Source organism: Canis lupus, chromosome 21 (genome assembly GCF_011100685.1).
Source record: "Canis lupus familiaris isolate Mischka breed German Shepherd chromosome 21, alternate assembly UU_Cfam_GSD_1.0, whole genome shotgun sequence".
NCBI lineage: Eukaryota > Metazoa > Chordata > Mammalia > Carnivora > Canidae > Canis > Canis lupus.
Window position 1 is genome coordinate 46,539,792 of NC_049242.1, and position 27,061 is coordinate 46,566,852.

At 36.2% G+C, this 27,061-nt stretch overlaps 1 protein-coding gene across 1 annotated transcript in view; it reads left to right on the plus strand.

The window, feature by feature from the left end:
• The window catches only part of LUZP2 (leucine zipper protein 2), a 551,161-nt gene that overhangs the window by 98,249 nt on the left and 425,851 nt on the right, over window positions 1–27,061 (plus strand). The gene's annotated exons all lie outside the window — the stretch shown is intronic.

Sequence of the window (27,061 nt, forward strand, 5' to 3'; positions counted from 1 at the left end):
AAGTCCTTGGGAAAGATGTTTTGCAACCACCCCCCCCCCTCCAGAATATAGTTTCAGTGAGGCAGTTCTGTACATGTACTAAAATTTATTGTCTTCTCATATCTTGTTTGGTTTTTGGGGGGAGAAGGGGAATTTCATTTATTTATTGTTATATGAGGAGTTGTATTTCAGTTTTTAGTAAAGTGCTGCTATCTTATTATAGTTAATTTCTAACATGCACTTTCTAAAAAGATTAAAAACAAAATAATTGCTCTTTTTTTTTTTTTTCTTTCAAGAAAATGTCTTGGTTTATTTTTCACTTGTTAGCATGATCACGAGGAAATTTTTTGTTTCAGCCAAGCGTTAGACGTGATGACATTGACAGCACAGGCCTGGGATATATCTTCACTCCTTTCTGCTAACCCAATATAACAACAAGAACAAAAGAACTTGGTGTCAGGCAGTTATAAAGGCTTTTTTCTTTTATCTGATTTCTTTAGTTTCGTTAGTTTGCTAGATTTATTATCTGATTTCAGAAGCTTCAGAGTTGTGTGACTGTAAAGTGGCATAACAATGCTTAAAATCCCTAAGGTCTAGGTTCTTTAATTTTGGAGAATTTAAAGGGGAGGATTTTGGAGATCTTACTTTCAAAAGGGGAAATCTGGTGGAAAGATAGCTGTCAAAATGCTATGGACTTATTACCAGCAGAATTAAATGAACCACACCAAGTTGCTATCTATTCTAAAACTCACTAGTGTATGACCAAAAGGCGTGGTTGAAAATGGAACTGTTATCACCGTGAAGGGAAAGCAAAATTGAAAAACGATTGAAATGAATATTTGTATCTGTGATTACTTGAACATCACTTTGAAGCACTTTGAAGCACTCTCTGCCATAGAAATCAGATGTGATTTTTGTGGGCTTTTTTTACCCCCTGGGAAGCATATAAACCTATAATTAAAAAAAAAAAAAAGATTGCAAGATTTTTGGGCTTGCACACAAGATCTTGGTGTATAAATTTAAATTTCACCGAGTTGCTGAATAATAATAATTAATGTAAATGTTATGGAAAGGGGATTGAGAAACATGGTATTGTGTCCCTCTCACCTTCTCCCGTGTTCAATTATCCTTTTTGGGGGAAGACCGTGTACATTGGAGCCTGGGAGACATAAATTCCACTTCCACAAGAACTAAAACTTGGGCCAAGACTTGACTTAGGAAATTTATTTTTATTTTTTTTTAAGATTTTATTTATTTATTCATGATAGAGAGAGAGAGAGAGGCAGAGGGAGAAGCAGGCCCCATGCAAGGAGCCCGATGTGGGACTCGATCCTGGGTCTCCAGCATCACACCTGGGCCAAAGGCAGACGCCCAACAGCTGAGCCATCCAGGGATCCCCAACTTAGGAAATTTAAGTGTTGCAGTTAGTCCATAGTGATGCCATGGAAAGACCAGAAACCTAATTTTTGTCTGCATTCTTCAAAATGAGTCAGGATATAAGATATTTTCTATTAGTTAAACCTATAAGAGGTTGAAGTATAATCTGAAGTTCCAGTGTTGTCACTGAGAAGAAATTAAAATTCAGTGGTGATAGATGCCAGTGTTTTCCAGTCATTGCTTTACCCCTCTGTAGGGAAATGCTCCTGGATGGCCAAGTTGTGATCAGATCATAATGACAGTCGTAGCAGCTGTTATGTTTTATTGAAAAAAAAAATTGTCCCGCATCTTAGCACTGTGCCAAGCTCTTCACGTATTTTATTCTCGTACAACTTCATAGCTTAGGTTCTTAGTTCTTTGATCACTGTCATTTTATAGATGAGGAAACAGAACCGTGGGGAAGTACAGGATTTGCACAAACTGCAAAGTCTATCAATGCCGCAGGTAGGATTTAGATAATGCCGCAGGTAGGATTTAGATACATGTCTGCCTTTCAGTGGACAGGTTAAGAACCTGAGCTTTGTATCACAATCTAAGTGAGTTTTAACTGAAAGTAGAAGATGGACAGTCCTCCAAGATACACCGTGACTCACCCATCCTCCAGTTTTAGGAGGAACATCAGTATACAGTGGCTTGTTAGTCGTGTTATATTTCTCCTTGGGCCAGGGAAATTGCCTTTTTTTGGCCCAGCCTTGAGACTGAATAATTTCTATGGTTATTATCAATAAAACATAATTTATCATTATGTTAAAACTTTGTGGTAAAAGCAGTGCTTTCATAAGTAGCATTTTATAAATTGCTTTTTTTCCACTTCTAGTTTTCTTTGAAGAGCTTGGGGGAGGAGGTCACTAGTTTTCCACTGGTAGTAAGGTCTTTGGAATATAGAAGTTGCTCCAATTTTGGGGGGTGGGGTTAGAGGACTGAGAATCAATTGGCTGGTCAGTACTGTAGGTTCACAGATGAATTGGCTAGCAATCTTGTATTTTAAAAACACAGTCCAAAAAGAGATTTTTTTCCCATAAAGATTACTAATAGTAAAGTGTAGATTATCTTATACAAATATGCATTTAGATGTTGTGGAAGTAACAAGGTAGAGTTGATACTCTGCTGAGGTAGGACAGTAATCGAACACGTTCTAATCAAGAGTCCTCTCTTGAGCTGTGTATCTTAAGCTTTTGTTGTCAAAATCGCATTATATCATTGGGCATATTCTCCCTAAAGATTGCTGGAGTTCCAGGTCCTTAAACTGACACCTGGCTTGGGTTTTGTGGCAAACACAGTACCAAGGGCTTTCCAGAGTTGCAGTCAAATTAAGATCATGGGGATACTGGTACAGTCTACACCACTGTCAGCCACTGTGGTCCATTCTAGAGGGAAGAGGGACAGTGTTGAAAGTAGACAGTATGTTTTATTTATTTATTTATTTATTTATTTATTTATTTATTTTTATTTTATTTTTATTTTTTAGACAGTATGTTTTAAATTCACTTGATATGTTCCTATACTTAAATATCTCTGTGAATGGGCACTGCCATTTGCTTTAGCCTTTTAAGAAAACAGACCTGGGCCAAAGGCAGACGCCTCATGGATAAAGAGGCCAGGTGAACAGTCTCTATTTCAGTGTTTTTCAGGGGTAAAAAAAAAAAAAAAAAAAAAAAAAAAAAAAGGATAGCATTTTGATGTTAAAGATGTGAAATTTGGTTATGAACTTTGTAGACTTATATGTACTTTATGAATCAATTTGCCATCATCCACCTTCTCACATAGCAATGAGATAACTTTCATGGAAATCCTTATATTTAGTTTAATTAAGAAAAATATATTTGGAATTACAAGTTTAATAACTCTAGATTCAGTGAAGCACATCACAATGAGGAAGCAGCTGCTTTGCAATTCAAAACAGATGACTTCTTTCTTTTTCTATTCAGATTTCCCTTTTGGAAACGCTACATCCATTGAATACCGGTAAAGCTATGATTTCAAGACTTCTATGTCATGAAACACGTTTCTGGAGGAATGATGTTAGAAATACAATTTGCATGCACTTTTCCTTTGACCATTGATTTGTAACCACCAGCAAATGAGATATTGAAAATTGCCCCTTTTTTTTTTAATGGAAGAAATTAGACTCTGCTGAGGAAACTTTGAGTAGTTTAATATTTGGTAATAATTGGCCCAAAGTTTTCTAAAAGTTACAAATAGCTGACTTTATGAGGAGGGTATATATCTATGGGGAGAACATTAAAGAAAGTGCTATGAAAAACAAAAGCTATAGAACCAACTTGTTCATGATGCTTTCACAACAGGGCACATACCCTTTAATATCTCGTAACAGAACTTGCAACAATTTGTGTCAGAAGACAGTAAGTAGTAGTTGGTATAAATATTCACATACTCGGGACGCCTGGTGGCTCAGCGGTTGGGTATCTGCCTTAGGCTCAGGGCATGACCCTGGGGTCCTGGGATCAAGTTCCCCATCGGGCTCCCTGCATGGAGCCTGCTTCTCCCTCTGCCTGTGTCTCTGCCTCTCTCTCTGGGTCTCTCATGGATAAATAATTAAATAAAATCTTAAAAAAAATATTCACATACTTTTATTAACCTAATTCTAAGAATCAAGTCTTTTTCTCATATTGCTATTTTTTTGTGTAGTTCCCTGAAAGAAAGCATCCATTTTCATTCATCTAATTATACAATGCAAAGCTATGAATATAGCTGTGGAGCTTGTTAAGTGCATCTGTAAGCAAATCCTGTATGTGTGAGCAAGGTAGAGGCTCCTCAATTAGTCTGGGTATCTTCTGAAAGCAAGATCTCAGTCTTAGGCTCTTTCATGTTCTGCATAACTCATTGTCAAAAGCTTGGCCCATGTGCTGAATAAATAATGTAATTTGATAAATTGTCATGTTGTCTGCATTTGAGTTGATACTTAAATCTCATTCCCAATCCTCAAGTATTTTTATGTTGGCATTTATATAATAATGTAGGAAAAGGCATTAGCAATAGGGCTACACAATTGTCCTTTTTGACAGTAAGAGTTTCTTTGGGCTTTTCAGATGGATTTTTGGCTTTGATGTTACTCACAAAGACTATCATAATTTTTTTTTCTTCTTTTCCTCTTTCTTTCTTTCTTTCTTTCTTTCTTTCTTCCTTTTTTTTTTTTTTTTTGAAAGAGAGCATAGTAGAGAGGGGCAGAGGAGGGCACAGGGAGAGAGATACTCTTATCTAGGCTCCATGCCTAACTTGGAGATCATGACAGTATTACTAGTGGTGGTGGTGGTGGTGGTGGTGGTGGTGGTAGTAGTAGTAGTAGTAGTAGTAGTAGTAGCAGCAGCAATGAGCCAAAATCAATAATGGGTCATTTAACTGACTTAGCCACCCAAGTGCCCCAGTTCTATCATAATTTAAAGCAAGATTTACATAGGGAAGATATTCTATTTTTATAATTTTAGAGGAGTCAGTAAAGAGACTTTAAAACATATAATGTTCCTATTCTCAATTTCTGCACCAAAACTTTTTTATAGACACATGTGTAAAATGTGTCCTATTTGTATCCTTCACCTGCATAATGTCAAACTGAAGATCCTCCCTCGTTTGTCTCCACTAATCCAAACTTGATATTTGAACAATCCTCTTTAAAAAATAGTCCCTGACAAGTTACTGTGCGATAAACCTTCTCTGACCTGCTTTCAAACAGCGTCTGGCTATACAGTAAGAATCCCTGTGGCATGGATTTTTATTATGCGTTGCCTTACAATTACTTTTCAGTTTGAGAAATCTAGGTATTGTCCATGTTTGATTTCCCTATAGATTATGATTAATCTGACACTTTCTCCTCAAATTTGGGCTTGAAGAAGTAACTCCTTTTTATTTAACGTAATATTTAATTTTCAAAATAAGAACACTTTATTTTCATAGCATTGTAGTCAATGTGGAAATGTAGAAAAACATAAATGGGGGAAAGAGAAAAACCTCTACTCAGCACCTGTAACATCTTATGTAAATTCTTCATGCATAGTTTAATGGTGTTTCGTGAATAAATTAAAACATGTTAATTCACTTAAAATAGCAGGCATTGGCCTATTAATAAAATAATTTGAAATATGTTAATTAACAGATTAAGAGTCTATTACCCTGCAGATATTGGTAACGGTGCTCATTTTGTCAGGTTAGAGTATTTAGATTGCCTATTTAGCTCTAAATCAGGGTCCCTGTAGCCAATATTCATAGGTAAATGAGTCATAGAAGATGACAATACTATGTTAAGTGCAGTCCTATCTAATCTTTCTGTGTAGGTAAAGATTCAACGGACTTGACTTTTATTACAAATCTGCATCATTACTTTGTAATGCATTAACTCTGACCCCAATGAAAGATCTTTAATCTTAGGTCTGAGAGGCAGTGGGGCATAAAGCATCAGATAAAAGTGAAAATGTTATTTATATTTTCTATATAATGCAAAATAAAAATTTCTTAATATATTTTTATGTCAAGACTCCTTAAAAAAAAAATCAGGTGAGGCACAAGGATGGTGAAAAGTTGGTATCTCCACTGATTTATCTTGCGAATTTAACTTACCCTAAACAAAATGTTAGATGCTATTATAGAATCTAGTTCTCAAATTAATTTTCTTAGATACTGGAAGTGTTTCAGAAGTTCAGCTGGCCAGTTCCATCTTCTCCCAAGGGATAAAGATGATAAATGCTACATTTCATTACAAAAAATAATATACTAAAATGTCTTTTAAATGAAATATAGTTGTATAGCTTGCATGTTGCAATTCAAGTCACAATGCCTGATCTCTTATGCTAGTCAGCACCCAAGGTGATATAATGTGATTAATGTTAAAAATGCATGGCCTGATTATAAGGACGATGTACCCTTGTGAGAGTTGAGGCTTTAATGAAACATTCCCGCAGCCAAGGCTTTCCTTTAAATACAAGAGCTTTTTAGAAAGATTCTATTGTGTTGACTTCTGAGACATCTAGTTGAAAAAGTTACTCTTTAAAAAAAAAATGACTCTTTTTCCAATTCTGAACTCAAATCCCTTAGACAGACTTTAGGTAATGATAGTCACCCTTTCCCTGAAATCCACCATAAACCATGGAGATGCTTTTTTTTTTTTTTTTTTTTTTTCTGAGCAAGAGCAATGTTGTTTATACATTAGTCAATAAACCCTTTCAAATTCCTTGGCACAGCATCTGTGTAAGAAACAATAATACAGTTACTGCAAAGCAAATTGATTCACTTAATTATGAAATATTGAATAGCAACTTCTAGAAGTTGAATGGGGACAGTGTGCTAGGTCAGTGAGGAGACTATGCAAGTTCTGGCCTTCAATATTATTTCGTTTAAATTGATTCTTTATCAATTCAGGGGATCAAACAAAGTTACATTTCATCCTTTTCTCATGTTTCCATGTTGTGATCTCACAATCATTGAACATTTGGCCTTGAATACTCTATAGTTTAGAAGGTTTATGATAAAGCCTGGGATCATAAAAAAGGAATATTGAACATGTTCTTGAAAAGACTTCAGCCTTCTTTTTTTAAAAAGAATTTATTTATTTACTCATTAGAGTCACAGGGAGGGAGGCAGAGACACAGGCAGAGGGAGAAGTAGGCTCCATGCAGGCAACCCGATTGGGACTTGATCCCAGAACCCCGGGATCACGACCTGAGGCAAAGGCAGATGCTCAACCACTGAGCCACCCAGGTGTCCCGAGACTTCAGTCTTCTTTCTTAGCCTCTGCTAAACTTTGTTAATAGTCAAAATCTTGTGTATGGGGCCTTCACGAATAATAACCTTTGCTGTAGCAAAATGGACACAAGTCTTACCAATTCAAAATCCCTCTGATTGAAAGGGAGATGGACCCTGAGAAACTCCTAACTCTGGGAAACGAACTAGGGGCGGTGGAAGGGGAGGTGGGTGGGGGGTGGAGGTGACTGGGTGATGGGCACTGAGGGGGGCACTTGATGGGATGGGCACTGGGTGTTATTCTATATGTTGGCAAATTGAACACCAATTAAAAAATAAATTAAAAAAAAAAAGAACACCACAGCGAAGAGGAGGCTAAAAAAGAAAAAAATGAATTCCCTCTGATTTTATGACTTGGCATTGCCGTGTGATGATGATGATGATGATGATCTCAGAAAGAGTTACATGTAGAATTTGAGACAATCATGGTGGTAAGTGAACTTCTCTAGTCCCCAGACACACTTAGTCTCTCTTCAATCCCTGAACAACTACTCTTATTTTTGTTTTATTTTTACTGCAGATTTAAGTTGGCTCAAATTTATAGAGATAGACGTGTTCAAGAGCTGCCAAACTGCTTTCCAGAGTGGCAGTAGCATTTTACATTCACACCAATTTAGTAAAAATAGTAAAATCGGTGGGCAAGTGAGGACAACAGGAAAAGAAAAAAAATGGATAAAACATATACAAAATGCAAGATTAAACTAGAAGGCCTTTTAGAAGTTGGTCATAAAATAGGTTCAAAATAATCGGTAGGCAGAGTATAACATAGACATACACACTGAGAGAAATATGCTGAAATTATGTAATTCAGTCACTACGTAATTTAAGAATGTTCATTTTTTCAGGGAGGCACACTTTACCTGTCATTGAGATCAAGAAAACTTGCCTTCAGGACTTCCCAGAGATAGTAGTGCACAACAGAGTTAATAGGATTTTTCTTAAAATCCTAAACATGAATAGAGCAGTGAATTGTTCAGGACTCTCTCTCTTACGGTCCGCAAAATTGACTGCATACATTTGAGGTAAAATTCATCAGTGACATTAGGGCAAGGCAAACACTTCTTATACTTGACATCAGAAACAATCCATAAAAGGAAAAGAAAAATTCAGCTGATCAAGATTGAAAAGTTTTGATCTGTAAGACTCTGTCAAGACCGACAGAGCAAGCTACAGAGGACAAGAAAATATTTGCTACTCACCTATCTGAAAAGGGGATAGTATCTAGAAAATAACTCTCCAAACTCAGCAGTGATTCATTCAATGAGAAAATGGGCAAAGACATCAACAGACAATTCACCAGCGAAGATCTACAGATTCACAAATAAGCACATGAAAGATGTTCAGCGTCACTATTGATGAAGTAAATGCAAGCTCAAACCGCAGTGTGATCCCCTTAGATACTTATCAAAATGGATAAAGTAAAAGAGAGTGTCCACCTCAAACGCTGGCAAGGGTGTGGACAAACTGGATCGCGGACACATTGCTGGTGCGAATGTGAAATGCTACAGCCCCTGTGGAAAGAAAGAGTTTGGCAGTTCTTGAAAACACTCAACATGCGACTGTCAGCTGTAATGTGCGTAACCCAGTGATTAAACTCTTGGCCATACGGAAGAGAAAGGAGAGTGGATGTCCACACAAATCCTGATAAGTCCATATGACAGGATGCAGCCATATGAAGGTAAGTACTGCACATCTGTTTGATGGCTCGTTTGAATCTTTAGGGGATTATACTGGTTGTGAGAAGTCAACCCTCGAAGTACCCATACTGTGTAACGGTTCTTACAATACTCATGAAATGACCAAGTTGTAGAAAAGGAAAACTATTAGTGGTTTCCAGGTGTCAGGTGTGGGGTGAGAGTGGGTACCTGGGTAGATAGATGGTGACAGTGGGTTTTTGTGGTGATGGGGACGTTCTATAGTTGGACTACATCATGGTCAATATCCTGGTTTTGACCCTGGGCAGTAGTTTCGCAAAACGTTACCATTGGAGGAAACGGGGTGGGATGGGTGGGGAATAAAAATAGGAAGTCTCTATTTTTTTCGGACTATTTGTGTAGTTAAAAAAGAAACATGGTGATGGGGAGCCTGGGGGGCTCCGTCAGTTAAGCGTCTGCCTTCAGCTCAGGTCACTTTCCCAGGGGCCTGGGATCCAGACCCCCCGCTTTGGGCTCCCTGCTCAATGGAGAGTCGGCTTCTCCCTCTCCCTCTGCCCCTGCTTGTACTCTTGTGCTTACTTTCTCTCAAATAAATAAATAAATACAATCTTAAAAAAAAAAAAAAGAAGAAGAAATGTTCTGGAAGAAAGTTGTTTGGTAGATGTTACACGTTAGGTTTCCCCAGTCCTGCCTAACTGAAGAATATATTTTTAGTATTATTTCCCCTCTAGAATTTCGTCAATGTTATCCCTCCCTCCTGGTTTTGATAATAACTCACAGCAGCAGAAATATTATTTTCAATATTTTCCTCAATCCAACCTTCTGTTTTTAAGTGTGTTGATTTTGAAAGAAACTTTAATATTACTGCTTATGAAAGAAAACAAATTTAGCTCACCATTTTGAAAAAGGAAACCATAAAAATGAATACATAACTATTGTTTCTTAAATATATCCTTGTATTACTTAAAATCTTCATAGCTTAATTACGTGTACTGCTTGTTAATATTATTTTTTTAAAGATTTTATTTATTTATTCCTGAGAGACACAGTGAGAGGCAGAGACACAGGCAGAAGGAGAATCAGACTTCCTACGGGGAGCCCGATGCAGGCGAGATTCGATCCCAGGATCCTGGGACCATGGCCTGAGCCAAAGACAGAGGTTCAACTGCTGAGCCACCCAGGTGTCCCTAAATTCTTTTAAAAATCTTTTATTCCTAGGGTTTTTTTTTTTTCAAATATTTTCTACATGCTCATTTCTAGAGAGCAGAGTGGGATCATCTGATATTTCTAATTACATAATAGTTTTGGTATTATTATGTCTTTGTGCATATATGACCGGTGACCCAGACTTGACTTCCAGGCAGAGGAAACAACTTGTGCAAAATCCTGGCTCTCATTTCTGGGAGCAAAATTAAGCAAAATTAAGTTCCCAGGACTGTAGCTTTAGGAACATGCTGTCTTCATAGGTGGGATCAGATTGGGGATCCTTTAATGCGATCCAGAGAAATTAGAATATAGGTTAATGGTAGTGAAACCAAGAAAAGATAAAAATAGATCTGTTGGGATACTATGATTGTTTTTTTTTCTCACTTTCATCCCATTAAAAAAATATCTCTGCCCTGAAGATTCTGATATGTTACGCGCACACACACGCACACACGCACACAATCTTTCTAGCAACAAATGTGTACTTAAGAAAGGTCCTCTAGGAAATCCTGTATATATTTTTGTGACGTATGTTAAGTCTGAAGTAAAAACTTGGATTTAAATAGGAAGTAAGTGGTGGGATCCAGGCACGTATGAAAGATGCTTAGAAACCAACAGAGCTGACCTTACAGAGGCTCTTTTTCTATCCATCACTTTAATGAAGCCCCAAACTAAATAGCATACGTAGTTCCAAATACCAAAGGACCAGTTTAATATTTTTTCACTTAAAAATACATCCTTTTCTTCCCTGTCTCCTTCCAGCCTTCCCTCTTTTCCTGCCTCCTTTCTCTTTGTCTTTTTGGCACCCCCCCCTTAAAGGATAAACATTGTTTTAAGGGAGATATCCACCATGGTTCAGGAGTTGGTCTGTGTCCCTTCATGCTTCCAGAAGCATCATTCTGTGAAGTGCTTCACTCCCTGCAGGGCTCCAAAGCTAACAAATCAATTAGCACCAATTAATCAGTCCCATAACTCATGACACCAGGACAAAAAAACAAAAACAAAAACAAAAACAAAAAAAACAAAAAAGCAAACAAAACTCACAAGTGCAAATCAGCACTTCTGGCCCTGACAGGGCATTTCTAACTGAAAAACCTGATGCATTCAGGTTTATGAATGAATAAAGGAGGAGGTCAAATTTTGGTTTGGAGATGGTATTTTCTTTATTTTAAAATATTTTATTTATTTATTTGAGAGAGAGAGAAAGAGAGAGAGAGAATGAGGTGGAGGAGGGGCAGAGGGAGAAGCAGACTCCCCACTGAGCAGGGAGCCAGGTGTGGGGCCCCATCCCAGGACCCCGGGATTATGACCTGAGCTGAAGGCAGATGCCCAACCGACTGAGCCACCGAGGCGCCTCTGGAGATGCAATTTTAATTCCCTTCTCAACCTTTTGTTTTGTTTAATGCCAAGAGGCCATTGACAAGCTACAAATCACAATCTTTCACTACTTACTTTTGTCTTCATGATCTCTGATCACAAAATTATCTTTTTACTTGGCTGTGTTCCGCGTGACTTTGTTGCAGCATCTCATGTTGGAAGAGCGTTCATCTAGGTTGCGTTAAGACTTGCTAATGCCTGGTGGTACTATGATGTATTAGAAGCAAATGGTTAACCTGGGTTTTATTCTGTTTAAGGACCCGTCTTTCTGTGCTAGGACTCACCTTGATCTTCTTCATCATACTGAGGTAGAGGTTTTAGGCCCTCCATGGAAATGGGTCAGTGCATCAAAGAGTTCCCTTGTCCCTTTGTTCCCCATTACACTGCAGCAGTAGTGAGACGGTAGGTGAAGAAGCCCCCTGGGTGAGGTGGGTGGGGGTCTGCACTGCTCCGAGGGGTCTTCCCCACAGCCCCGAGCACTACTTGAACATGGGGATGGTACTCCCAGGGGTTCTTGCCCAATAACCTCTGTGAAGAAAGGGATTCTGATGTTCTCTTTATTGGAATAAAAGATTTGTTGTGTTATCTTCATTGGAATAAGAGCAACGTGTTAGCGTTGACCCCAGTTGTGACTCTTATCGCATTTGGGCTTCTGGGAGCCAGTTTGTTTGTTTGTTTCTTTTTTAAAAAAAATATTTATTTTTTTCATGAAAGACACACAGAGAGAGAGGCAGAGACACAGGCAGAGGGAGACACAGGCTCCACGTAGGGAGCCCGATGCGGACCTCGATCCCAGGACCCTGGGATCACATGCTGAGCCCAAGGCAGACACTCAACCACTAAGCCACCCAGGGGCCCCTTTTCTTTCATTCTTAATAGAAACATTGAATAGAACTAGCATAATTGCCAAAGGGGCCCTGAGCAATATATTCCGAAGATACTGCTTTTCTCCTTCCTCGATACGGTTTACCTTCTGCAGAAGAGGCAGGCAGGCCATGGCACTTGGACTGTGCGAAGAAAGGGCAGACGATAGTTAGGACTTCCGAGTGTCTCCATAAGAATGTAGATGGTAATGAACTGGAAGTTAAAAAGAAAAAAAAAATGTGACTCTAATTAACTATATATTCAGAAGCATTTTTCTGAAAATGCTGTAGTTTTTCCAAGCCTCCAGGGTAAAGAGATGAAATAAATCACTTTTTCTCTGACACGTAGCTGTATTCTCTGAATAAGGTCTTGGGCATTTCCAGGCTCTTCCAGGGTGAGCCTAACTGCAGGGTGGGAGGCCTCCTTTACTTTTGTTAAACAAGATTCTCTTCCTCTCCCTCTTGTGTGGGGGTGTGTGTGTGTCTTCCTCTCTCACGCGCACACGCAATTTGTAATTTATTGGCCTCTTCTGGAAATTTCTGTATTTCAGTGCCTTTATTCTTTCCTCTCTTCCCTCCTACACACAAACCCCACTTAATCCAGCCTTGAGAAAATAAGACCTTACACTGAGCCTGCTCTTCTTTTCTTACAAATTGGGTCACTCTGCAGTCTGCTTCTGGGTCATCGCCTCATTTTCTTTGCAAATGCTTCACTCCTCTTTAGAGCTTTAAACATTTCTCAGAGAAGTCTTGAGAAAAAAAAAAAAAAAAAAGAAAACTTCGAATGCAAAGCTCGGAATACAAATAGAACTGAATAGAGTACAATGTATAATTGGTGGTGCTAGAGAACTTGGGTTTGTGACCCGAGATCAGTGTCCTAAGAAGCAGGAGTCTGGCTCCCTGCATGGAGCCTGCTTCTCCCTCTGCCTGTGTCTCTGCCTCTCTTTTTTTTTTTTTCTCTCTCTCTCTGTGTCTCTATGAATAAATAAAATAAAAAATAAAATAAAATAAAATAAAATAAAATAAAATAAAATAAAATAAAATAAAAGCAGGAAACTGCAGATTCACAGGGCTGGACTTCCATTTCTTGTGAAATGCCTTGCAGAGGTCTCTCCCAGAGGCCTGCATGGAGAATATGGCCCCATCTTCTCTTCAGAGTAGGTGTGGGCATTTTGCTTTAGTTGAAGAAGGATGAAAGTTTCCTTTCATGAAAATCGGATGGCTAATTGAAAATGCAAAAGGAAGCAAATGATTCTTTAAGAATCAAAACCGTGTTTCTCAGCATGTTTCAAGGGACGCTAGTTTCAGTAGACATTAATAGGCATTAAATGAACAAAATAATCCTCTTGGGAACGCTACCAAGGCAGCTCAACGGGTGTCTTTACTCCAGGAGCTTTCGTGATCTTTTACGTATTCATGCACATGAACCTCTAAGGAGAGGTTACGTAGGCAGAAATCACCAAATTAATTTAGCTACCAAAGAACATGTCCTGGAAGCAGGGTTCTTTGAAGCATGTTTTAGGAAATGCTGCTATAAAGGCTGGTGGCATCAATAAAATTTTTTTTAATGGATGATTGTAACTGGAATTGGATGCTTTCTCCTCTGGAGGGGAGGTGGTGACATGACTGGGGGCCAGCTCTGTTCCTTACTGATGCCCAACAGAGGATTCATTTCATTTGCTCCCACCACCGGATCCTTTTCTATAGAGTGACCCCTCCTCACAGAGCGGCTTGGAGGTTCTGTTCTTCCAAACTAAAGTGTGTTGGAGACGACATCCGTCCTTTTCATGCCCCCCAACTAAACTACCTCACATGGCTTTTCTGGTCCTGCTCTTCTGGTTGCTGAGAAACACCAGTTGGGGCATGCTGGGCAAGGTTTGGAACTGAGGTTGCTCACATCCTGACTCTTCCTCTTAGATTTTGTACATAACCTCTGTCCGTCCATTGTTCAGCGACGTCTGTTCTCACCCTGGGCTCCTGATCAGTCATTCCTGTCGTTGCCTTCCATCATGCCACATTCATTCTCCAGGGGCACGGAACTCATTTCCAGTAGTTCGTTGATAAAATTCTGTAGATTTTTCCATCTATAGGACAGTAAGTTCTACAAGACAGAGAGACTACGTCTGTTTTGTTCATTATGTTCTTATACACGAGACCAAGCCTAGAAGAGGTTCAACGTGGCAGGTCAATAATTAGAACGGATGAATAGGTGACAATGCACATAGGCTTTGTCTTTATCTAGATGCTCAGTTCCCAAGATCGAATCGCTGAATTCAGCCATGTAGCAAAAAACCCTTTATTCCTCAGCTTTCCGAGGGGGAAAACATGAGTACTAATCGTAGCCCTTCTGAAAGTATAGAAGTTCTGACACCTGGATGAAAAAACTGTAAGTATGGCTTTGAGAATCATTATAGACACAATTAATAATCGTCATTAGGAATATCACTATTCTGTCAATAAATTCCCCTCCTCAAACTAAGGTTTCTATATTCTTGTTCAAGGTCAGGAATCAGTAAGTAAATAAGGCTTTAAATTATTTAAATCATTTATTTATTTATTTATTTATTTATTTATTTATTTATTTTTTTATTTAAATCATTTAAAAAATCATTTTGCTCAAGTTCACTGGTAGTACTCAAGCAGTTTTCTCCATTTAACAGGGCAAAGGATTGTGCTTGTTTTATAAAGTTATCCTATAATACAAAATTAGATATCAATCATTAATTATAGAGAGACTGTCAAGTTGTATAAATACATCTATGAAGCATTTAAAAATTTTGGAAGTTTCATCATCTTTTTGAAAGTCAACAATATTGTTTTGCATGCTAGTAATAGCTTGTTATAGATTACTAATAAATATCTTCATTTTATCCTGAAAATATAAATGATCCCCAAACCATTTGGGCAGAGAAGCCAAATTTGAGTTTGTTTTTTGTTTTTTTTTTCTGAAAAAGAGAAAAATCAAAATGTTGTGTTTACCTTGGACTCTTTCTTTTGGAAGTTTTGATTGAAATGTCCGACTAAACATTTCATTCTTTTTCTCCCTTCCGCCTCCTGGTTGCAAATTTTAATACTAGTATCTTTTCTTCATTTAATTCAACTGAAAGTACCCTGATGCTAATACTAAGGCATCTAACAATTTCTAATGCAGTGCACACAATTATGAATTCACTGAGGAGATTTGCATTATTCTCCTCAGTTTGGGCATTCAGGTCAAGTTAAATGCATAACTTCGGCATTAGAATATTTCCTCTGCCAGTTTCTCAGCTGGGCATTTGTAACCATTGTTAAATCTGCAGTTTGATTCTTGATTTAACTGTCATGCACGTGCCCAACACCAGCCTGCTCATCACATGAATGATGTGATGTACACGCGTACGTATACATATGTATGAAATATAGATAAAATATATATCTTATATAGGAAAAACAAATCCTCTTTTGATTTCACATTCTTATGTAGCTAATGCCCCCACTTTACAACTGTCTACAAAATGCTTCTAAAAAGATCCATATTTGGTCTTTGTGTGTGTTTGTATCCCTTGGTACCGTACTCAAACGGTACCCCAATTGATGGACATTTGGGTGGTTTATTCTCTTCCGCTGCACTGAATATACTTGTGTATTCATCAGTTCATATTATTTACCAAATTAACTTTGGGACACATTTTTTTGGGATGTGATATAGGATCAAATTTTGCTTTTTTCCCCCTAATATTTAAAAAAATATATACAGTTAAACATTTTCCCCCCATTTCTTTTAGTATAAACTCTCAGTTGAAAACCCCCATCCACTTTTCTATGGGACTGTTGATCCTAATTTTCTTAAAACATCTACTTAGATACATTCATAGATGATAGATTCATAATGTGATAGGTATTACCCCTTTGTTAGCTGCATGTGTTGCAAGTATCGTTTTCAAAGTTACCAAGTTTTTTGCCGTCTAAAAGTGGCCTCCCTTTCTCTCTTAAGAGATTTCTTCTACTTTCACTTTTAAACTTCATTATTCTCCTAACAAGTAGAGGAGAGGGGCAGAGGGAGAAGCAGACTCCCCACTGAGCAAGGAGCCCAACGCAGGGGACATGGACAGGGAACGAGGGGGAGGGGGTTCCTCGATTCCAGGACTCTGGGATCATGACCTGAGCGGAAGGCCAACACTTAACCCACTGAGCCACCCAGGAGCCCCTAGAGTTAGGTTTTTTGAATATCAATCACTTTATGTCACTCTTGCTTCAATCCTCCAGCTATACTGGTATTGGCCACACCAAGTATTTCCCTTTTTGAGGCCTTTGCATGTGTCATGCTAATTTGGTTCTTTAAAATACCAGCTACTTCTCATCATTTAAGATTAGATAGATAGACATAACCCCTCCCCGGAGGGACTGTCCCTGACCCTTCGTCCAAGGTTTACTTTCTTCTCTTCCTTTATTTTCTTTTTTTTTTTCTTCCTTTATTTTCTAACACAGAGCCCTTAATTTATTGTCTTTGTGGCATTGTTTACTGCAAATGGATTGCTCATTAATTTGTTTACTGGATTGTCTTCCTAGTCAATTAAACGAAAATATAATCTCTATTTCAATTTTGTTTGTTTGCCGCTGCAGCTAATTTAGCTCATAGCTCGTTTAGCTCGTTCTAGGCATATACGAGGTATTCAGTAAGTATTTACTAAATTAACTGGCAAATAGGTCTTCTGTTTGGTGACAGATTTTAGGTAGATAGGAAACTAGGAAGTAGACTTCTCCTCAAATAGACTATTCTGATTATTTTTCAATAAGAAACATGTCATGTCCACTATTTAAATAAACTTTTAATTCATCAAAGTAAAAAAAAAAGGAGAAATAGTAAAAATATTGTTAGCTAAGAGGGGAGCCTTGCTCTTTTGAAATATATTTGTAAGTCCTAATAATTACTCATACTTTTTTTTTTTTAATTACTCATACTTGAAGGGTGAATATACGTTTTATGTCGATACCTTCTGCCCTTCTGTAACCAAGGCCCTCACTATGTAAGCTACTCTGAAATGGTTATTTTTCTAAACACATTTCTCTATTCTCCTTGCCCTTGAGATGCTGCTCATCCCCTAAGGACCACCGCACATGTCACGTGCAACAACAAATCCTGTCTCCCACGGCCACCCCTTGCCGAGGTACAAAGAAGGCACAACTCTTAGTCCAGATCCTCCTTTTGCTGTTTCTGTATGTATTTGCTATACTTACATGTTTGCTCACACAGTGATTTTCTGTAGTGCGAACTGCTGGGGAGACCATGACGGGAAGGTGGATGCTGGCATAACAAGCACTTCAAGTGCAATAACAGATTTCCAAGAGTTTAGATATGAAAACTATAACATGTGATTCTATTGTGAAATGACTACAAGAGAGTCCTAATTATATAAATGTCGTAGATCATCTAATAATGCCTTTGCATTTTCCCACTATGATTGTATTAAATTCTCATAAAATTATATTTTTTTAAAAAAACCTTCTGTTAAGAAATAACGTCAGACTAAAATTGGATAAATGAAGATGGGGAGAGTTATGTTAAAATTCCCCTTGCTTTATAATATTAGATTCCCTGAAAGCAAGATCTCTTACAGTCAATTGGTTCTATATAGCTAACCTGAAAAGCATTAATAATACCTTCCTAAAAAGATAAAAGTGTGTATATGTGACTTTTCAGTTTAAAATTCCAGGGTTCACATTGTATGTGGGTGTATACAGAAAATGCGGAATCTTGATTTTCTCCTGCGTATGGATTCCATGGATCCGTTCCTTCCTCCTCACACCGAAAGTGGCATCTCCCCCCATATCTTCGCCAGGTTGCTAATTGTGTTTTAAGAAGTTTCATTCAATTCTGCATGTGGGAGATGCCATCTATTTTTTACTTCTCTGGCATTTGTCAGCCATTCAGAAGTGTTTGATCTTTTATATCTTTTTGATGAATAGTTATTTCTTAGTCATTCAACTCCCTTTATATTGCTTTGAAATTGATATTTTCATATTCATATATTTATTTGCCAAAATAATGCTTGCCTAGTTGTTTTATCCTTAGTTTCATTTAACATAAAACCTCCAAGGTCCTAAATCATTTTATTTGCCTTTCAAACTGTCTTCTCGGTTCTCTGATGTGCTTTCAAAAGGATATGCCTGGAATTTAAAATATTTTGGTCTCCTGATATAAAATATATGAACATAAAATTTGTTCTTGCTGACTTCTCTTACATATTCCATTTAGTTTCTTCCCTCTCTTATGCTCTCAGGGACCCTTAGCCTGTGCCTGTTTTATTTTTTATAAACAATAACCTTTTTTTTTTTTTTTCCTGTGTGAGTTTTGGAGCTGCCACTTACTAGCTGTTTGTAGCAATTTATTCAAATTATCTTATCTTTTTGTGCACATGTGTAATATTCAGTAGAATATCGACCTTGCTGTGCATAAGGATTGTATGAAATAATCACACATGATTGCACATAGGCATTCAGTATACTTACCTCCTCGGTTTCTATTCTGTACCTTTCTGCTGCAGTATTTTATAAAAATCACAAGAATTAAAAAGATTACCAGGATAGTAATCATTCCTCACTCTCCTTTTAAAAATATGAAGCTAAAAAATAAATAAATAAATAAAAAATATGAACCTATTCAAATAAAATACGGTGAATAAAACTTCTCTAAATCCACATCAACTCTGTGGATATGAAAAGGAAATTATTTCCCCCTATCATTTTTCTGTTTATTGAATACATTTCTCCAAATCCTTACGATAGCTTAATATAGGCTAGTGGTGGAGTTTTAAGGTGTTTTCATCACGTTTATTTTTATTTCTTCTTTTTTCTGGTGTCAGAATATCTTTCCTTTTTAAGGCTGAGTAATATTCCATTATATGCATATAGCGCATTATGTTCGTGTTCATCTGTTGATAAACACTTCTTTTTTTTCTCCAAATTAAAACTGTTGCTATAAACATGGACGTGGACATACTCTATTCCCTGTTTTCAATTTGGGGAAAGAGGTATATACAATATGCAATATGCAGCTGCTAAATATGGACGTGGACATACTCTATTCCCTGTTTTCAATTTGGGGAAAGAGGTATATACAATATGCAATATGCAGCTGCTGATCATATGATAATTCTATTCTTCATTTTTTGAAGAATCACCAGACTGTTGTTCATGGTGGCCACACCGTTTTACTTTCCTGTCAGTAGTGTGGAGGTTTCCACTGTTTCCACATCCTTGTCAATACATGCTATTTTCTGTTTATTTTATAGTAGCCCTCGTAATGGGTGTGAGGACGTCTCCTTAGTTTTGATTTTCCTATCCCTAATAATTGATGGTGCTGAGCATCTTTGGGTATGTCATTTGTATTTTATTTTGTAGTATCCAATATATTATTGCCGAAGCCAATGTCATGGCACTATCCCCTATATTTTCTGATAAGTATTTTATAGTTTTGAAATTTAGAAGTAGGAATTTTTCAAGTATGTTCAGATTCAGTGTAGCTTTGGGGCTCTGGGTCTGATGGAGATTCCAAATGTGTATTAGAATAAATTTTTCTATGGCTGAAAAATAATTATGGTTGATATTTTGATTAGAATGGCATTGAGCTTATGAATTTTATGTTATTGAAATCATAAAAATATTGTCTTCCAGTCCTTGAACAAGGAATATCTTTTCATTTATTTGTATTATCTTTATCATTTTTAGCAATGTTTTGTAGTTTTAATTGTATGAATATTTTTTCTCCTCTTCAATTTTGTAGGTCAACTCCCATTTTCTTTGGTTTATGATTCAGTCTTGGTAGATTTTGTTTTTGCTTTTTTAAAATTTTTAAACAATGGAAATTGTTTTTAAATCCTTTTTAAAGATTTTATTTATTTATTTATTTATTTATTTGAGAGAGAGAGAGACGGGGAGAGAGAGAGAGAGAGCATGAGCAGGAGGGAGAGGCAGAGGGAGAGGGAGAAGCAGACTCTCTGCTGAGCAGGGGGCCCAGTGTGGGGCTTGATCCACAATCTGGAGATCATGACCTTGGCCAAAATCAAGAGTTGGATGCTGAACCTACTGAGCCACTCAGGTGCCCAGTTTTTAATTTTTTTTTTTTATGTGTGTAGTGTTCTGTTATTGTTTTCCTTTCTTCTTCTTCTTCTTCTTCTTCTTCTTCTTCTTCTTCTTCTTCTCTTATGTTTTCCTTTCTTCTTCTTCTCTTATGTTTTCCTTTCTTCTTCTTCTTCTTCTTCTTCTTCTTCTTCTTCTTCTTCTTCTTCTTCTTCTTCTTTTCTTCTTCTCTTACTGTTTTCCTTTCTTCTTCTTCTTCTTTATCATCATCATCATCATCATCATCATCATCATTCACAGGCCTTTATTTCACCTCCAAACACAAAGATGAGAATGTAGATTTAAGATGAGTGTAAAATAAAGGTTATGATAGCATTACATGATTTATTAAAATTATAGACATGAAAATTTATTTTTTAATTTAAACAGTTGCATTACTGAGGTAAATTTATATACATTAAAATTCATTGATTTTAATTGTGTAATTCAACTAATTTTGATACACAGTCAAGCAACAGCCAACTCTATCATGACATAGAGCAGTTGTATCACCCCAAAATTTTCCTGTCATTTTACAGTAATTCCCTCCCTTCAGCTCTGACTTTTGGTAATCACTGGTCTGCTTTCTGTTACTGTTTTTTTTTTTTTTTTTTTTTTTTTGCCCTTCCCTGATGACATAGCCATGTGTTTTTATCATTTTGTATGTTTTTTTTTTTTTTTTTTTTTTTCTATCCGTGTATCTTCTTTGATAAAGTGTCTGCTAAAGTCTGGCCTATTTTTATTTTATTAATTTAATTTAATTTAATTTAATTTAATTTTATTTTATTTATTTTTTTATTTTCCTTTGGCCCATTTTTAATTGGGGTTTGTTTTCTTATTATTGAATTTTAAGCATTTTTGTGTATTTTAGATGGCAGTACTTTTTCAAACTTTTTTTTTTGCAAATAATTTTCTCTTAGTCTATGGCTGGTCTTCTTATTCTCTTGTATTACTTATTTAGACCAAATGAATGTTCTTTAGTAAAGTCTAGATTATCAATTATTTCTATCATGGATTGAGACTTTGGTGTTCTATCTAAAATGTCAACAATATACTCTTGGTCATTTAGATTTTTTGTATGCTGCTATGGCAGTTTTACAATTTTGCATTTCACATTTAGGCCTGTGATGTATTTTTGAGTTTTTGTGAAGACTACAAGGTCTCTGTCTAGGTTGAATATTTCTTTGTAGATATCCAGTTGTTTCAGCAGCATTTATTGGAAAACCTTTGATCCTTTGTTTTAAAACAGTTGACTAGGGGCTCCTGGGTGGTTCCGTAGGTTAAGCATCTGACTCTTGATTTCAGCTCAGGCAATGATCTTAGGTTGTGGGATCAAGCCTTATGTCAGGCTCCACACTCAGCTGGGAGTCTGTTTCTTCTCTCCCGACTTGTGTACTCTCTCTCTCTCAAATAAAGAAATAAATCTTAAAAAAGGGAAGAGACAGTCCTGATATTGAAGGTAATTGAATGTTTCTGAACTTCCTGCAGACATAGGAAAGATAAGGAAACCACTTATAAATCTCTTAACATAATTATCAAAAGTAGGGACATTGTCTCTCAAAAGATAATTTCTGTATTATTAAGAAAACTTTTTATAAAATATTTTATTTATTTATTCATGAGAGACACAGAGAGAGAGAGAAGCAGAGACACAAGCAGAGGGAGAAGCAGGCTCCACGCAGGGAGCCCGACGTGGGATTTGATCCCTGGTCTCCAGGATCACGCCCTGGGCTGAAGGCAGCGCTAAACCGCCAAGCACCCGGGCTGCCCTTAAGAAAACTTTCTAATATAGGTCCATGTTTAATGGTTTTGAACAATGTCATGGACAGTGACATCTACAAAATATTTATAATGAAGATGGCGAATGACAATGCAGGTTATTGGAAGTCTTAGGAATTGGATTTCTAAAACCCCCTTCAGAGATTTCATGCCAGAAATATATATGAGGTAAACTTGATTCTTTATAGCTTATTTATACAAAGATCCTTAAAATGAGTTAATTTGTTGATTCACACAATACTACCAATCTAAATATAATCAAGTATTTGAATGACATAATGATGGACTGAACAAATGCATGCTGTTAAGTAATTAAATGCTAGCCTACACTCTAAAACTCAATCAGGGGTTGTTGAAAGACCTTTGCCCTACATATGTAAAAAATGTTCACCCGTAGTTATTTAATTCTCGTACTCTAAGTTCATTTCTTAGAATGTATTTCTAAGACAATCCTGAAATTGTATAATGGATTAAACCCAAAGTTTTTTTTTCTAATTAACATGCACATGCTATATTTAAATAAAATTCATATAAATACAAGTCAAAAAAATTTTTTTTTGGTAGTACAGATGGAGTACCACTAATAAGGAGAACTTTTTAACTAGTTTTGCATCATTTCTGAAGCAAAATGTGTTAAGTTTCGTCAAGCCATATTCTAGAAGTTGGTTTTAATCTACTTAGTGAAATTAAAATGGATAGGCTTCTAAAAGTCTTTCCAAATACTTTTTACAAATACCAGTTATCATATTTTAATGCAGAAGAATCTGAATACTGCCTGTGACAGAAACTACCAAAAAATGGAGTATTATCTTTAAATTAAAAAAAATCTACCTTTTATTATAAATACTATATTTTAGTACCTTGCTTTGATTTAAAAATTTTAAGTAAAAAAAAAATTTTTTTTAAGTAGACCAAACTGTGTCAACCAGCAGAAATACAGTATGGGACCACTCGTGTTGTTATTTTTCTCGAGTAATCACTTATAACCAAGTAGTTTGTTTTGTAATAACTTCTCTAAAAAAAAAAAAAAGACAGATTAGTACATTTCCTTGATGTACTCAAAGTCATCCAAAAATATAAATAGGCAATATATAGATGAAGATGTAAAACTGAAATTAAATAGATAAATATATGCTTACCACAGTTATAATCTACCTTGTGCAAATAAACAGAACAAGGAGACCAGGTTCGACTATCCAGCTGTCAGAAGTAAGAGTTCATAAGGATGGAAGAATAGCCACAGGTAGAAGAATGAAGCTGGATTCTTAACATCATATTCGATAATTAACTCAAAATGGACACATAGATATAAGCATATGTGTGAAAACTCTAAAACTCTAAAAAGTGAGGGTAAGTGAAAATCTTCACAACCTTAAATTAGACAGTGGTTTCTTAGATATGAAATGAAAAACACAAGCAAGAGTAAGTGGTGTGTAGTGAGTACAGGGTTTCTTTTTGGGATTGATGCCCACAGCCAGATGCGTTAGACAGGATCACCCCTTCCGACCTAACAAAAGGAAGAAGTAAGTCCAGAGGAATTACTCTGTTTTTTGTCTGACATTTACCAAACTGTTTTGCCATTAGTGAATGTTAAATATCAAATTGAAGAAATATCCCTTTGTGTGAAAAAATGCTAGTCATAGCTGTTAGGAAGCGTGTGTCTAGGAAGGGAAAGTAGAGATAGATCCTTAATTTTCATAGTGAAACAAAAATGTGGACGGGATGGATCCTGAGACAAAGCCCTTACTTGAATGTTACCTGTGATTATACAAGATAGGTTTGGGCAATATGCTGGATTGCTACATTAATAATGAAATATAGTCACTTTCATTCATGAAAATGGTACTCATGCTTTTTTTAAATTTGTTTTTCCTTCATGCTTTTGAATGGCTGGGTTATTTAACGATTTAGCTGTCACTCACAGATTTATGGTAAAGGTAAATGCAAAGGACTGTATTTAGCAGTGAAACTTAAGGAGGGGAGGTATAGCCCCAGCTAAGCTTGCCCAGTATTATGGGGTTTTTTTGGTTTTGTTTTGTTTTGTTTTGAGTAAGAGGAAATCTTTATGGTTTATCTGTCCATGACATTCTAGGAAAGTAAGGCATTGCATAAGTATTAAATAAATGAACAATGATAACTATTGGAAAAATTTGGGGAGAGTTATCTTATTTATTTTTTAATGTACATGCTTTTAATTACAAGTGAGTTGATCATAGTGGATGGATTAAATTTGTATAGAAGAAAATGGATACTTCAGGGAGAATCCAAAATATTTGACTTATTTAAAATATGTGGAATGAATTTATAAAAGGGGTACACGTTGACTTACTCTAGCTACCTTAACAGGCTCACTGGTTTGGAAGAACCACTTGCTGATCATAGATCACTTGCAAAACTACTGTGCCATTTCTGAAAACCTAATGCACTCTTGTTTTATTCCTAAATTGGCATAACTGTGTTTATATGGCCATGTTTTTGGTAAAAGATGGTGCTGCATCATTCCAGAGCTGTTTGGAGGCTACAAAAACAAAAACAAAAACAAAAAAACAAAAACAAAAATGGAGGGCTTAACATTGCATTTAAGTAATGGCTATGGACACAGATATCCCCCATGTAAACTACAGTATTTCTGAAAAGCCAAATTCAGATAATGTTGAAGTAGATAATTTTGAATGAGACAAATTATATGACTAAATGCTCACAATTTTAGTGAAAGGCATTTAAATGTTCGTGTTGCTTTTTATGGTAGTTTTGGTAAATCAGCCCAAAGATCCAGTAAAAATATAAAGAATCAAACAGCTGTTTAGAACAGAGGAATAAGAAGAGATCACCATGTTGTAGGCTACAAAAATGCTATGAGTGAATATAGAAAGGAGAAAACCCACCCTTTCATTGAAATGTCTGACTTCTAAAAGTGTGTTCTATGTGATAAATTAAAAAAAAATCTTCATACTCTTTAAAAGTCTTAAATGGCTGGGGATTTGAGAACACTTATGAATCTATGTCGTTGTATAGAGTAATATGTCAGTCTCATTACAATGAGATAGATGTGCTGGCTCTTCTGATAATTACTAGAGATGACAGTGTGCTAGAAATAGTTTAAAATAGAACTTGCCTATGTTTATGTATTTAAAAAATAAATCTAAGGCATATTTGAAGAATAATTTTGAAATTTCATTTTGTCTTATTTTTAAAACTGTCCCCTGGTTTATGTACGAAATCAATGTTTGCATTATTTTAAATTTGACTAACGCACTTAGATTGATTTTATTAGCTGGATGGTTAGAACTGCTCAACATAGAGTATTGCATTCTAGAGTTGAAAGAGTATTTGGATATATTGTCACCACACTTGAAGTATCTCCATGTGTATTGGATACCAACACAGCCTGACCACTTCTAGAGACAAAGAATACATTTCATTATTGAAAATGTCTAAATATTAGCAAATTAAGTCTTTTTAATGGACTTCAGTTTCCTCCTACAGATGTCTTTTCTAACTTGGTCTACTTCTATTTTGAGGCACAAAAGAAATAGCATCTTTATTTTTTTATCATTTTTTTTATATCATGAGTTTTTCAATACTTTAAAACTAAATAGAAGTTGTTTTTATGTGAATTTAAGTGTAACAATCAATTGAAGATGGTTATCATTTTTATTTGAGATTTTGACTGCAATCTTTCATGAGACTCAAGATTTCAAAATCAGCTTTGTTTTTACTTAGGATAAGAAGAAAGTTCCCATAGAATCCTAATTTTCTTAATTTAGGAGAATATCCCATTCATAGTACTCATATTGTGAAAGAGTATAATTAAAGTTTTGACAAGAAGATTGTTTTTTTCAATCACATATTTGGATACTAGAAATATAATGTTAAATCCTTTGGTAAATCACAAACACATGAAATTTGAAAGCTCAGTAACAAAATAAGGTATATCTACACCAGGGGATATTATTTGGCAATTTAAAAGATGAGGTACTGATACTTGCTTTATGGATTAACCTTGAAAACATTGTGCCAAGTAAAAAAGCCAGTCATACAAGATCACATACTGCATCATTCCGTTTATGAAAATGTCTAGAATAACCAAGTCTATAAAATATAAATCAGATTACTTGTTCCTAGGGAACAAATGAGGAGAAACCTTCTAATGGCTTTGGTGTTCCTTTTCAAGTGTTGACAGGTTCTATATTTAAATTGTGGTAATGTTTGCACAATTCTGTTTATAAACAATTTAATAAAAACACTGAATTGTATACTTTAAAACGATGAACATTATGGTATGTGAAATATATCAATTTAATATCAATATAAGTGAAAGAAAACATTCAGGATAAAAAATGGGCCAGGGAACACCTGGGTGGCTCAGTAGGGTCAGCGTCCAACTCAATTTCGGCCGAGGTGGTGATCTTCAGTACCTCATTCTTTAAATTGCCAAATGTCAAAGAAAGGATGGGGGGCAAAAATCTTAGACACCTCACCAAAGAAGACATACAGATGGCAAATAAGTATTTGAAAAGATGTTCTATGTCATATATCATTAGGGGAATGCAAATTAAAATAACAGTGAGATCCCACTACACACCTGTTTGAACGGTGTTTGAGGGGCCACACCCAATACTGGGAAGGATGTGGTGCAATGAGAACTCTCATTCCTTGCTAATGAGAATGCAAAATGGTATAACCACTTTGGATGACGGTTTGGTGGCGTTTGGTGTCTTTAATATTTACCCAAAGTAGTTGAAACTTATGTCCACATAAAAGCTTACACATGGCTGTTTATAGCAGCTTTATTCATAATTGCTAAAACTGGGAAGCAACCAAGGTGCCTTCAGGCAACATAATTTTTTTTTTTTAAGATTTTATTTACTTATTTGACAGAAAGAGAGAGAGAAAGCACAGGCAGGGGGAGCAGCA